Source organism: Macaca fascicularis, chromosome 3, assembly GCF_037993035.2.
Source record: "Macaca fascicularis isolate 582-1 chromosome 3, T2T-MFA8v1.1".
Classification (NCBI taxonomy): domain Eukaryota; kingdom Metazoa; phylum Chordata; class Mammalia; order Primates; family Cercopithecidae; genus Macaca; species Macaca fascicularis.
The window spans coordinates 80,626,238-80,640,134 of record NC_088377.1 but is presented as its reverse complement, the minus strand read 5'-3'; the positions used below and the strand labels follow the sequence as shown (position 1 = coordinate 80,640,134).

Genomic DNA, 13,897 nt, shown 5'->3' with positions numbered 1-13,897 from the left:
GATTCAGAGCCAGTAATGGGAGCCCACAGTGCTTGTCCACTCCTGGCTCGGGCTGTGGCCCAGCACTTTCTGGGTAATTGGCAGCTGATATGCTGAAGGAACTTTAACAAGACAAGCAAACCATGACTTCAGACAGCGTCCAGACGGGCATCCATTTGGGTCACTTTACAATTGCGGGTGCGAGTGCTACTGCTGGAGCCAGGCCAGCTTTGGGCAAAGGCAGACTGATGGGTGCCTTTGGTCATCTTCACCTCCTGCTTATAGTGGGCATTGTCATCGCCGTCTCAAATAAAAGAATGCCAAATGGGAGCAGTGTAGTTCTGTTTTCTCCCGGCCTCTGTATGTGTGTGTGTGTGAGAGAGAGTGGGTGAGTGTGGGTGTGTGAGACAGTGTGGATGTGAGTGTGGGTGGGTGTGAGACAGTATGAGTGTGTAAGTGTGAGAGAGTGAGTGTGTATGAGTTTGGGGGTATGTGACACCCCCACACCCACACACCCACACTCTCATGAGTGGTGGGTGTGTGAGTGGATGTGTGGGTGTGTGTGAGTGTGGATGTGTGGGTATGAGAGTCTGTGAGTGTGGGGGTGTGAGGTGTGTGTGTGAGAGAGGGTGTGTGGGTGTGGGGTGTGTGTGGATGTGTGGGTGTGTGTTGGTGTGGGCGGTGAGTGTGTGTGTGAGAGAGGGTGCTTTTGTGTGACTGGGTATGTGAGAGTGTGTGACTGTGTGTGTGGGTGTGTTTGAGAGAGTGGATATGTGGATATGAGAGTGTGAGCATGTGTGTGAGCATGTGTGTGGGGGTGTGTGAGGGGTGGGTGTGAGAGGGTGTGTGTGGAGTGTGTGTATATGTGTATGTGGGTTGCATGAGTATGGGCATATGTGGGTGAGAATATGAGTGTGGGTGCATGTGTGTGCGTGTGAGCGTATGTGTGTGGGAGATGTGGGCGCATGTATGAGAGTGTGTCTGTGTGTGTGTTAGCATGTGTGGGTGCGTGTGTGAGTGGGAGTATGTGTGAGTGCGTGTGTGAGTGGGTGTATGAGAGAGTGTAGGTGTGGGTGTGAATGAGTGTATGAGAGTGCGTATGTGTGTATGAGAATGAGTGGGTGTGTGTGTGAGTGTGGGTGTATGTGTGTTAGTGTGTGTGGGTGCATATGTGTGAGTGTGGGTGTATGTGTGAGTGTGTGAATGAGAGTGTAGGCGTGGGAGTGGGTGTGTGTATGAGTGTGAATGTGGCTGTATGCGTGTATGTGAGAGTGTGGGTGTGAGGGAGTGTGAGTGTGGGTGTGTCCATGAGTATGGGTGTAGGTGTGTGTCCATGAGTATGGGTGTAGGTGTGTGTGAGAGTGTGTGGGTACATGTAAATGTATATGTGACTGTGTGTGTGAGTGTGAGTGTGTGCCTGAATGTGGGTGTAGTGTGTGAGAGTGTGTGGGTGCGTGTGTGTGTATATGTGACTGTGTGTGTGAGTGTGTGTATGAAGTAGGCATAGTAGTTCCATTGCATTAACATTTCCCCCCATTGGCCACAGTCCCCACCACTCCCTATTACACACCTAGTTCACTGCCTCATTTTCTTACTTAAGTGGTCCCTGAAGTAATTTGAATTTGTCATCCCTGAGAGAACTAATCCCCATGTCACACTCGTCTTTTAAAAGTCTATTCTTAGGAAAACATTATTTTAGTTATTTATGTATTAAGTGAAAATTAAGCTCTCTGTTTTTTTTTTCTCCCAAGGATTACTTAGCTTTAATTCTTTAATTCTAAAACAAAAGGGTTTTGATCTTCCAATGTTTTTAAAGAAGAGAATCTCTTTCAAAATTTGTCAGAGAACCTTTTTCTCTCCCCAAGCAGGTGGTCAGATGCAGCTGACATTACTTTCCTTCTCTTATAGGCTTAATTTAGGAATCTATAAATGAGCAAATTAGCTACAAAATAATTCTACAAAGATTTCAGCATCACCCATGCTTCCCAGCTGGGAAGTGAGAGGCCGCTCCCTGCACTGGCCCTGGTGCTCCGGGTGGCCCTACGGCCACGGGGTGCAGGTGGCCAACAGGTTTGGCTGCATCCTTTCTGACTGTGTATCTGGTAGGCAGGCTGGCAGATTCCAGACTGCCCATGAGGTCTGAACCATCAGCAAAGAAGGTCTTCCTCATTCTCCTCCTAGCTCTTCTGCTGTTTGCAACCACATAAATATGTACTATAAACTCTGCCACTGGTTTTTCCCCACATAATTGACCTAGCAAGTTCCTGTTAATCTGTATTAATATGAAGGCATTATTCAGGAGAGGATTTAAAAGATGTTAGTAGACAAGGGTCTTGCCTGAAGCTTAAACCACAAAGAAGGAAAAGTTGTCTGTGGTGCTGGAGAAGAAAGCTGTATTGCCTCAGATTGTCAGGCTGCTGTATTGTTAATCTATTGTGCGGTACGTGGAGTTGTCTTCTTACTGACACTCCGAAACTGACAGCCTCTGGGGGACAGTTCTTAATTAAATCCCTTTGTGTGCAAATCTGCTCTCTGACAGAGAGTGGAAAGACAAAGAGAACAGAAGAAAATTCTTTTCTGAATGGCACAGGCAGCAGCATCTCTCTGTCCTTAGTTTCTGTTGCTACCATCCTTGTGTTGGAGGCTGGAAGGTAGTTTGTGAATCAACATCACTTCACATTAGAATTAGCTCTCTTTTTGAGGGAGAAAGTAGAGAGGGGCAAGGAAGCTAGGTGGGGAGCCTTTCTATGCCTGCCTGGATTGATGAAGGGACATCACGCGGCAGGGCACCTGCCAGCCCTCAGGGGGTAGGGGACTCAGGCTGCAGGGCCAGTGTCCCCAGGTGGCAAGGGCCCTTCTGCTTGTCAAGTTTGGAAGGAGAATTTGGCCATGTCCTGTGCTAGTTTAATAAGACAGTTTCAGGGAAGAAACCTGAAGAAGGATGGGGGAGAGGTTTAGTTCCAGGTGCTGAAAGGGAGACCTCATTTTCCAGGTTTCTTACAGGTCGTGAGGAGGGTTGACAGGTGCAGGCAGAGCCACTCCAGGATGCCTGTGGATTCTGAGTACTTATTAATGAAGATTTTCTATCAGTGGCGCTGTGGTATGACCAGACTTGAGTTCAGGCAGCGACCTGCCTCTAAAAGTCACCAGACCTGTGGGTGTGTTTTCACTCCATAAAAAGCAAAGTTGAAAGGAATCACTTCAGCATTTTCAGCATTTTCCTCCAGCTCTGAAATCACACAGTTCCGGGTTATCAGAAGCTGGTAAGACTTCATTATATAAATGGAAGGGACTTTGTGACTTGCCTGTACATGCGCCGGAAGGGTGTGAGCTGGAAACAGGTTTTCATAAATTGGGCAGCTAGAAAAGGCACTTTCGCCATCTGGTGACAGAACTGTGACAATGATTTTGGGAGGCTGCTTGTCCTGGGCTACACGGAGAGACTGCTTTGTCGTTCGTGCCTTTCACTAACTTCTTAATCTGAGGTCATCCAAATAATCATGTACCAGGGTCAAAATGAACACAACAAAAGTGGTATGTGGAGACAGGGAGGCCCTCTTAGTTCAGAACATTGCTTTTCCTTTCATGGCTCCCAACATTTGCTGATGGCTGAAAACAGTTGTTCTTATGAAACTAAAGTTTCTGTGCCTTTTGGGATATCCCAGCCTTTTGGGCAGTCAGGAATCTGATCACTTCTGGGAAGTTACTCAGCTTTTCAGGAGTTATGTCCCAAACCTAGGGCCATTTTTCTCAGTGCCCCCTCCACCAGCTGCAGGCTGATTCAAGCCAGGGTGGTGGCATCTGACCTTTTGGCTTCGCCCTCATTCCATCCTCCTCCCTCGGGTCCTTCTGGATGAGAAGATGCTTCTCCTTCCTTTGTTATATGTTCTTTCATTCTTCCCACTCTATGATTGAACCTCTGGACTTTGGCACTCGGTCTGTAAAACTCGAGCTCAAGAAGTACTGATAACGACCACTGTCTTCCTGGAAAGCCTAGCTCTCATCATTCTTAAAAGCACAGCAGTTGTGTAGTTACTTGTTCTGCTTACTTGTGTCTGCTCTCTAGAAAACCAAGGCTTAGCCTCTTTGTGTAGATGCAATGGTGGAAGGGCCAAAGGGAAACACTGGTGAGAAAGAAATATACAGGTGGCACTTCAAAACACTGTCCTTCTCTCTGCCATGACTACTAGCACATTTGGCCCTCCACATCCACAGATGCCACATATGCAGAGCCACCTGGAAGGGACCTGAGCATCCTTGAATTTTAGTATCCGAGTAGTTTCCCGGAATCAGTCTCCAGTGGATACCAGCGGATGACTGAAATTCATCCTTGTGGAGTGCCCATCACGAGCCACTCACCGCTCTGAGCACTTTGCCAACAGTAATTTAACTGTCCTCATTTTACAGATAAAATGACTGAGGCACAAGTTTCAGATAACTTGCTCCAGGTCCCACAGTTAATCGGGCAGAATTGGGCTTGATTGTCCTCTCCCGCTGTGCACATTTACGCTGCACTAGACACCTTTGATTTTGCACTCCTGTGGCCAGGCAGTGACTGTGAGGATTGGTACCCCAGTAGGTTCAACAGGTAACTTCCTCCTTCCCCTTTGTAACATGAGGACATGGAAACTCAGGAAGGAAAAGGGACTGGCTGGAGATGGCGCAGTCCAGTTCTAGAGCTGCTTCTCTTCCTGAGAATCGCTGTACTGTTGCCATGTATGCTGTCATTCCTCCTGTTTCCTTGGCCACCCTTCCTACCCTTGCTCTGGAAGCCTTCTGTCCTGGCGGCCAGAGGTCTCCCCATCTGCACTGCGTCCAGCTTTGTATTTTTCCTCGGGCTTGGCTGGAGGAGGCCAGATGTTGGAGCCACTGCACAACCTCCACCCTGGGGAAGCCTCATGGGGTTTCAGTGGGAGAAGGGAACATGGGAGTCCTCCTGTGTGTCTCATCTTGGTACTACGATGTTGGGCCAGGGGCTCGTCTGAGGCTACAGGGCAGGCTGAGGAGTGAGGTCCAGGACCGAGTTTCCCACGTCTCGTGGCCTACCTGGGTCTCTAGATCTGGGAGAACCCTCGTGCTTATTCCTTTACAATTAAGATTCCTGGCAGCTGCTCCCAGAGGCCCTGACAGAACTTTAAACTGTGCTAATGATTCCACTCTCTGTCTTTGCTTTCTTATGGAAGAGCTGCAGCCCAGTAAAGCGCCACTAAAATCCTCCATCAGATGGCTGCTGGTTAGAGGTGATCGGTGGGATTTGGAATATTTCCTGGCATTTTTTAGGTACTTCATAAATGACCTTTGATGTGGAACAAATTCATATCTGAGATTTTTAAAAATGTGTGTTTAGAATGTATCAAATGTGCCTAAATAATATGCAGACTCTGTCGAGGCATCACTGGATGCCACTTTTTTGTCACATTTGTTTCTAACCCTCCTTTTTAAAATGAAATTGAAGAGTACAGATAGAAACAAAACTGCCCTCTCATTCATCCCATCCTGCCCCCCTTCCTTTCTCTGCAGAAGTAGCTGGTGCAGTGAAGTTGCTACATACATTCCTGTACTGATTTTCTTATTTTATTCATGAGCCTGTATCTGTAAGCAACACCTGTTTGTACATGTGTTTTCAAAGACTGACATTGATAGAAGCAACATCATACCACATATATTCTTTTGCAACTTTTTTTTCCTGTTTATGTTTTTGAGATTCATCTGTATTGTCACAGGCATAGTTGTTCATTAATTTATAACTGCTGTCTATTATTCCATCTGATTAACACCACAATGTGTTTAGCCACTCTCTTAATGGTCGATTGTTTCTAACTTTTTTCTATTGCAAACTGTTAGGGCTTTAGGTCTTTGATAGATAGCACATAAATGGCATGCATTTTAGTTAACAACCAACTTAGAAGGGACACAGAGACCAAGATCAGCATCCTGGACTGGGAAGTGCAGCTAGATGGACCAGGGTAGACCAGGGGCATTTCTGAACCTCAGCAGTCTGAGCAACTCAGAGTCCACCTGTAGGGGTACCTGCAAGGTTTCTGAAAGGAGGGCACAACTGTGCTCATCCTGTGAACTAGCCAACACCAGAGAGCTAATCAGAGGGGCTGAGCAGAGTGACTGTAGAGTTTCTTTGAATGCCTCCTCCCAGAGAGACATAACTGAAGACTGGAAAAGAAGCAAGAATTTCTCTCACTCCCGACCCTCTCATTCTAACCTCTTATATATCCCAAACCAAAGCCCTTTTGCCCATTTGCATGCTAGCAAATGTAAGAACTTTGGTTCCCCTTCTCTTGGCCAAGACCTGATGTTATCAGAATTTCTTTTCATGCAACTCGAATGTGCATGAAATACTATCATTTGGTTTGCATTTTTTCTGATTTTTAATGAGATGGAATGTTCTTTTATACATTAATTGACCATTCAGATTTTCTTCTTTTGCCACTTAATAGAGCATTCACAATTGAGGACACTGAGACACAGCAATGTTAAGTGCTTGCCCAAGCTTACACCAATAAATACATTGGAATTTGCATCCATGCCTGTTAGCTGCACTGTCTTTGGCCCTTGTAATAAACAGGGTGTGAGCTCAGCAGGCAGGTATGTATTGGTGCTGGACGCAGAAGCTTGAGAAAGAAATATTGCATGTAGTTTGAAGAGGTTATTGTTGGTTATTGTAGATCCAAGTTCGTCTTCTCTTATGGTACAAGGACCCAGAGCACAGGATATTCATCACCTCATTCCATATTCCCCAAGGTATATAGGCTATATTCCTAATGCCTTCCCTCTCCACCTGCCCAATCTGATCCACTGTTGCACTTCTTCATTGTAGTTCAGTTCAGCCAGTCTAGAATGTGCAGCATCCTTTGGACACATCTCCATCCTCATCGTCTTGTCTATGTGGTCCTCTTCTCTTTTCTACCTGTCCCAATCCTTCCCACCTGACTTACCGTATTCCAAGTTCTCTGTGTGAAAATCCCAACCAGAAGTGACAGCACTGTCTTTAAAACTCTCAGTATGCACATAGCTCAGTTAGTACCCAACATTTTCAGCCATTTTGTTAGTTTCTCTTCCATATATTTATACCTCATCTCCCTAACCAGACTGAGCATTTGAGGTGAGTGACTTGTGTATTTATTTATATCTCTCCTTGAGAACACAAGGAGAGATAATGTAGTAAGCCTATGCAATTGATCAAGAGTAGGATGGCCGGGTCGTTGATGCGATTTGTGGGGCCTCTTCTTAGTATTGTTGCCCCAGGTCCCATTTGTATATAATCTCTAATCAGCAAGATGGATGTGTATCTTTCATATTTGAATTTGAAAATTTTTGTCAATTGTGTAAGTATGAATTATCAGTTATTCATTGTACATTTTTAGCTGTTTAAAGAAGACATCAACAGAGGGAGTAGTGCAGAGAGTTAGACGTCTGGAATAGGTGGAGTGTGGTGTGCAGCTGTATGTGCCCTAGGTTCAGAACTGGAATCAGGACCTTGAAGTTTGCTTTCTGATCTCAGATTTTGCATTTACTCACTTTCCACACAGCCCTCACACACTATCGGCCCCTTCTTCAAAGTCACTGCTTTAGTATCTATGCCTTCTATTCCCTTTGTGGATTACATGTGTAATTCAAATCATGATCCGTCTCAATAGAAAGGTTTAACTTTATTCCCCATTCTTAAGAGTTGGGTGCCTAATCCTTGAGCAGCTCTTTGTGAAGTGTTGAGCAATTGTCCCTGTAGCAAAGTTGTAGACACTGTTTTTGTTTTCATAATATGTTGTGTAAGTTGGTGTTAGATCTTGTGTCTTTCCAACCATTTCTTTCTTGACTCAATCAATATTTCTTGAGCTTGTTCAACATTTTGCACTGGCCCAGTTACTGTAGCCATCATAGATTTGACTGAGAGATGGCTCTGGCCCTTGAGTTGCACCTAGTCTAGGTGGCCACACTTTCTGCATACATGGGGGTTAAGAACCTCAGTGATAGATCATCTGTGTCCAAAAGGCCTGGCAGGCTCCAGGGGGTCCAGAGACTTAAAGAATTTCAAGGAAGGGAAGGATTGAGAGAGGCAGATAGGAAGGAAGGGGGCAGGCAATATTTCAGTGTTTCACTGGTTTCATGTTAGTATTATTTTGTATCATTGCAGAATCCAATAATCTGAGAGTTAGAAAATATCAGTGCAATATCTCTACTAATGGAAGACATAGCAAAATGGGAAGAAGAATTTACTTTATGCTGAATAGTAGTTGAGAAAGTTCTATGCTGAAGTTTATTAGCTCAATACTTCTCTTTCTTCTCTATATTTAAATTAACTCCATCTATGAAACCATTACAATTACTTGGAAAATTGTTCTGGGGTTTTCATGCCTCCCATTTGTCTGCTCATGAGTGGGCATGTGCATTCAGCCTGGAATTACTCTCTAGCTACCGAAAGCCAGTGCACTTTGCAGCAGTGGGATTTCCTGGCACCTACTCCAGCAGCTCACAATCAGAAGCTCCAGATTAGACATGTCATGGTGGTCCTTATTCAGGTGACATTGTGAACATAGGCATCTCTGACTTCTCACAGAAAGATGTGTTTAAGCTGGATTTGAGAAAAATATGTTGGCATTCTCAGGTAGGTAGGCATCCCGGTAGATGGTAAGGGTTGCTGCTGTTGCAGACAGGATGGAGTAGGAGATAGTGTCTGAAAAATACTTCCTACCTTCCATAGTGGAAAGACATTTGAGACATTAAAATCAAGCTGCTTTCTGTAACATTTCAAAGTCTGGTCCTTCTCGTGGTTATAATGATTATAATCACAGTTATGAAATTAAACAAGGCAAAGCTTCTTACAGATAGATGCCTAATTGGACTTCAGTTTGCTAACGTAAAATGTATGCAATGCAATATGAAGCTCCTTAAATGCTACTCATATAGGAGTGCTAATCCTAACTCTGTACCACTTACCATTATATAGAGCTTTAGTTTATGTATGTCACTTGATTTAAGCAGTATCCAGTTTTATAGGCCTCATTTTTCATTTAAGAATTGTTTCATGTGTAAACTCTATTACCTACTCCTACTTATTTAGAAATAGATTCAATATTTATTTTGCAGTCCTTGTTGCCTATGTACATATGATATAGACATATCTATAATTATTGAACATTATAAAGGTCTAACTAATTATGAATAATTTTACTTTGCCATCAAGTTAATATCTTTACAAAGCCTCTGCTATGCATGTAGTTATGACTAGCCTCTGCTAGTCATAGTTGAAAAAATATTCCCAAACGTATCTATTCTTCATTGTTTTGCATCAGGTTTGAGGGTGTATCTCTCAGATCCTGTTTAACTGCTGTCTTACAGACAGTGGCACTGTGGTAACTGTGAAAGCAATGTGGATGAGTGAGAATGATTAGTGCATCAGCTCAGAGACCCTGTTTGTGGGGGTCAGGTGCAATGTGCACATCTTTGCTAATTTTCCTTACCACTCCCTACTATTATCTGTTTTCTCATCTTCCTGAAAAATAGTATAAGTAGCATTCATCTCTCTGGCCTTAGGACTGGAATGAATCAATGAACACATCGAGAATGTCTTCATTCTCACTCCCAATTCCAAGAAGCCATGTTCTTTGGATCCCACAAGTTTTTTTCACTACTCCTGGCACACAGTAAGGGCCTTGAGAATGAATTCTTTTCTCAATTCCCAGCTGTTTCTCCAGGCTATGCCTCTAAATTCTATCTATGCAAAACTTGGAATTATAACTGGGAGATTGTGAAGAATGATATTTCTGCCGTAAGGTATTGTACATAAAATGTAGGTGGCGATTTGCTAATAAGAAGTACTAGTGCTTTAAACTTAAGTTATCCCTAGTTAAGTTTCTTCTGGGGAAATGATAACTTTAGAAGAGGAGAAAGGTTTGTTTCATCTGATTAGAGAAAAATGTGTGTGGAAGTTCCAGCTGCTGGTTGCAGCGTAAGTGATGTGCTGGGCATCTTACCTTTAGTTTCCGTGGGGAACAAAGAGCACAGCCTGGCAAAAGGTCCGTGGTGCTTGAGTTGGCAGGTGGGCAACCATCAGCTTGGTGGGTGCTTAGAGTCAGAGCAGCAGCTTGGTGTCTGACCAGGTCAAGGGACAGGCAAATCTTTGACCTCACTCCTAGACATTTGGGTCAGCTTCCTGGGCCTGCTGACCACGCCAGTGGGGATCCAGCCATGGGTTGGTAAAATGAGCCTAAAAGAGGGCCACTGTAACCCAGAATGCCAGATTGGCCCTGATGACTGGGGATTAAAGCCTCATGTCAAAGCTGGAACCCATGGCTGGAGCCACGGCTGCAGCTTCCATCTGCTCCTTGGCAGCCTCTCTGTGCCTCAGGAGGTGGGAGGCACTGGCACATTGTCCCGGAGGACTCTGAGCAGGAAGCTGCTTTTATGAGTGTACAGTGGCCATCCTGGGGCACCAAACAGAGCCCTGTGTTGGAATGAGGGGTCCTTAGGCAGTGTAGGGACTGGAGCCATGGGAAGAGCTGGCCTGAATCCAGCTGGGTCTCTGTCAGATGTCCCTGGAGGACTTGAGGTGTGGAGTTCAGTGGTGGCTTTTCCCCCCAATGTGGTGAGGCTGCATCTTCCTCAGCTGGCTGCTGAGTTCACGTGGGCACTGGGTTTTGTGTTTGTTTTGTTTTGCTATTTTAACAACATTCCCTTCCCTACTTGAGGGCTATGCAAGGCCTAGGTTTGATCTCAAGCGATGTCTCAATGGAGGGAAAGTGCCCAGTTTCATCCATGTTGGTATCAAAGATGGCTCCACAGAGGAGACCACGTTTGAGCTGAATCCGTGACAGGTAGGAGCTTATCAAATGTGAGCCAGGGAGACAGGACAGCATTGAGGGGGCATAGGCCACTGCTTCACCAAGCGAGGAGCTTGGCGGGGTGGGCTCAGGGGGTTGGCATGGCTGAAAAGGACGGGGCATTATTTTCATCTGTTGAGTCTGGGCACACCCGCAGTGTTGGGTGAAGTCTGATCAGTGATCAGGGCCCAACACTGGCAAGTGGCCCAGTGGCCCAGCAGGTGTTCTGAGACTGTGAGGCAAGAAGGTTTTACTGGAAGGTGGGTTCATAGGTTGGGATTGTGGCTGCCTCAGGCCTAGGACGCCTGCCTGCAGGAGATAGGAACATAAACCAGGAGAAGGCAGGGTTCTTTTATGTGACCTGGATCCCGGGTAGGGGTTCTGGAACCTGCTTATCAGATGAGAAACTCTGACTTCTAAGTATCCAGGACCTGTGACTAGTTTGAGGGCTTTTGCCCAGGCAGGACTAGCAGGGCACCTGGCTGGCATTTGAGGGACTGACACAGCTTTGCCACTTGCTGTCACCAGCCTCACTTCCTCTGGGAATTGAGACAGGCCCAAACCGGGATGGAGGAGCATAGGAGCCCAGCATGGGTGCTGGTGAAGGCAGATGTAGGCGCTAGGAGGGGAGGCCTGATTGGCGATCCTAATTCTAAGCATCAACTCTCACTTTTTAGAAGTAAACAAATCTCCAGACACAATCATGCATCACTAAATGACGGGGAAGCATTCTAAGAAATGCATCCTTAGGTGATTTTATCATTATGTGAACACCATAAAGTGGGCTTACACAAACCTAGATGGTATAGCCTATTTATTACACACCTAGGTTATATGGTATAGCCTATTACACAGCTAGGTTATATGGTATAGCCTATTGCTCCCAAGCTGCAAACCTGCACAGCATGTTACTGTCCTGAAAACTATAGGCAGTTATAACACACGGTATTTTTGTATCTAAACATAGAAAAGATACGTAAAAATGTGGCATTGTAATCTATGGGACCACGTCATATATGTAGTCCCTTTTTGACCCAGTTATGGGGCACATGACTGAAGTTGAATCAGGATTTCTAAATATTTAATGACAATATAACTGACAATCAAATGTTTTACAAAGCTACAAAACCTTTGAGAAAATAGCATGCCGGCCTGTGTGCATGCCTTTGGGCAGTATTCTGTGGCATGGATTCAGTGAAATTTCAGCTCCAGTGGCAGTAAGAAGTGTTTTGTTTCCAGGCCAGTGATCTCTGCCCCATTTGCCAAGGTGTGCGCCTTCATGCAGAAAGCTGCTGGACGAGGCTGATTCAGGGCCTGCTGCCTAAGGACCTGGAGCCTTTTTGACGTTGCAGTTGGACATTTATCTTTGGTCCTGCTGTATTCCAGGGCCCTCCCTGGGGATATGACATAGGGCATGCTCTGGCCTTCTTTTAAATTCCCAAATGGAAATGATGCTTTTTACTCCCTCCCTGGTGTATGCCTAGGTGAGGAGTGGATGCCACGTTGTGCTGCTTCGTGAGGACAGACCTCACTATCTGACCCTCTTGCTCCTTGCTGACTATCTTGATCTCTACAGGGGATGGTGCTCCCCTCCTCTGGGGCAGGGTGTTCTGGCTCTCCATCACATAATCCACACCACCTGGGCTTGAGGGCTTATGCTCTGAGTCCTTCTGGCCAAAGGGTTCTGACATGCAATAAACCATGTCTCTTGCAACTGAAGGTCTTGGCTTTTAAAACTCAGAATCCTGTTCTCATTCTGCTTGCTATGTATATATCCCCCTTGAGACAAAAATGCTACATACTGAATGGGGCAATTGGTAGGAGATAGAAGGAAATGAGACCCACAGCGATGACAGCAACAGCAAAGAACAACACTGGTTATCGTAGAAAAAAAAAAAAACAAAAAAAAAAACACCTAATTGTGCCAACAGCAACAATAACAAAAATAACTCATCTCAAAAACAGGCCTTTATATTACTTCAAGATTGATTTTAACTTCTAAGGCTACATTGCAAACCAGGTCAGCGTTTTGTCTCAGGCTACTCTAAAGTTTTTCAAAGTTTCCTTTCTTTTAAAAATTTTTTTGGCCAAGTACACATACACACACACTTAGCCCTCACTCCCAGGCATGTTGACTGTGGTCTAGTGCCTCAGAAAGAGACATGGTCAAACTCAAATTGAGCTTTTGCTTCTCATAATAGCCAGTCCACTCAGTGGAGATTTCAGTTTTTAGCGTTTGCGTTGTATAGACAAAGGGGGCATCTGTGAGGGTTGCTCATGTTCTATACCTTAGAAGTGGTGTTTGTACCATGGACATGGGGCACACAACTCAACTGGGGTCTCCCTGCCCCTGGGAAAGCAGGAACTCAGCTTGATATGACCCATTTTCATGTCCCCCATTTCCATAGTCTTTTTAGTGGGTATCCCCACTTTCCTGTTTTGCTTCTGATGGCTGGGTCTGCATATGCTGTTCCCACTTTGCCCTGGGTCAACACGGATCAAAAATCACTCCATTGGTGGTAACCAGGAGATAAATCACCATGCCCTGTGTGGGTGACCATGGAGGGTTCCATTAGCCACGTACAGCTTTCCTGGGAATGGCTGGTATGCTTGATTTGGATGGCTCCAGAAGGCAGAGTTTGAGCCCATGGCTGGAAAGTACAGAGAGGCAAATGGAAGCTTGGTTTCTAACAGAGCATCATGATGCTGGATAATGGGCGGAATGACATGGAGGAGATTGGAATCACCATGGACTCGCAGTCAGGAGCCCTCAGTGGAAGAGGATCTTGTGCTCACAAGACAGACCTGCCCATGGCACGTTGTCTAACGCCTGTGAGTCTCAGTTTCTTGTTAGTACAAAGGGCCAGTAATTTGAGTAGGTGTATTTTAGCACTGCTGTAAAAGTTCGGTGAGGGAATATTCATAGAGTCCCTGGCCCACGGCCCTGCTTGGATGCCACTCTGTTTCTCCTCCTTCGTTCCTTTCCCCTTTCCTATTCCAGTGTCTTCGTAACTGGAAACACTGGGAGTGTTCCATGTGAGGCTGGGTGGTGACTTGACAGGGTTATAGACAAGGGATTCACCTAC

The 13,897-nt window shown here is 45.4% G+C and overlaps 1 protein-coding gene across 6 annotated transcripts in view; it reads left to right on the top strand.

Moving 5' to 3' along the window:
* The window catches only part of VWC2 (von Willebrand factor C domain containing 2), a 222,362-nt gene that overhangs the window by 14,904 nt on the left and 193,561 nt on the right, over positions 1-13,897 (top strand). The gene's annotated exons all lie outside the window — the stretch shown is intronic.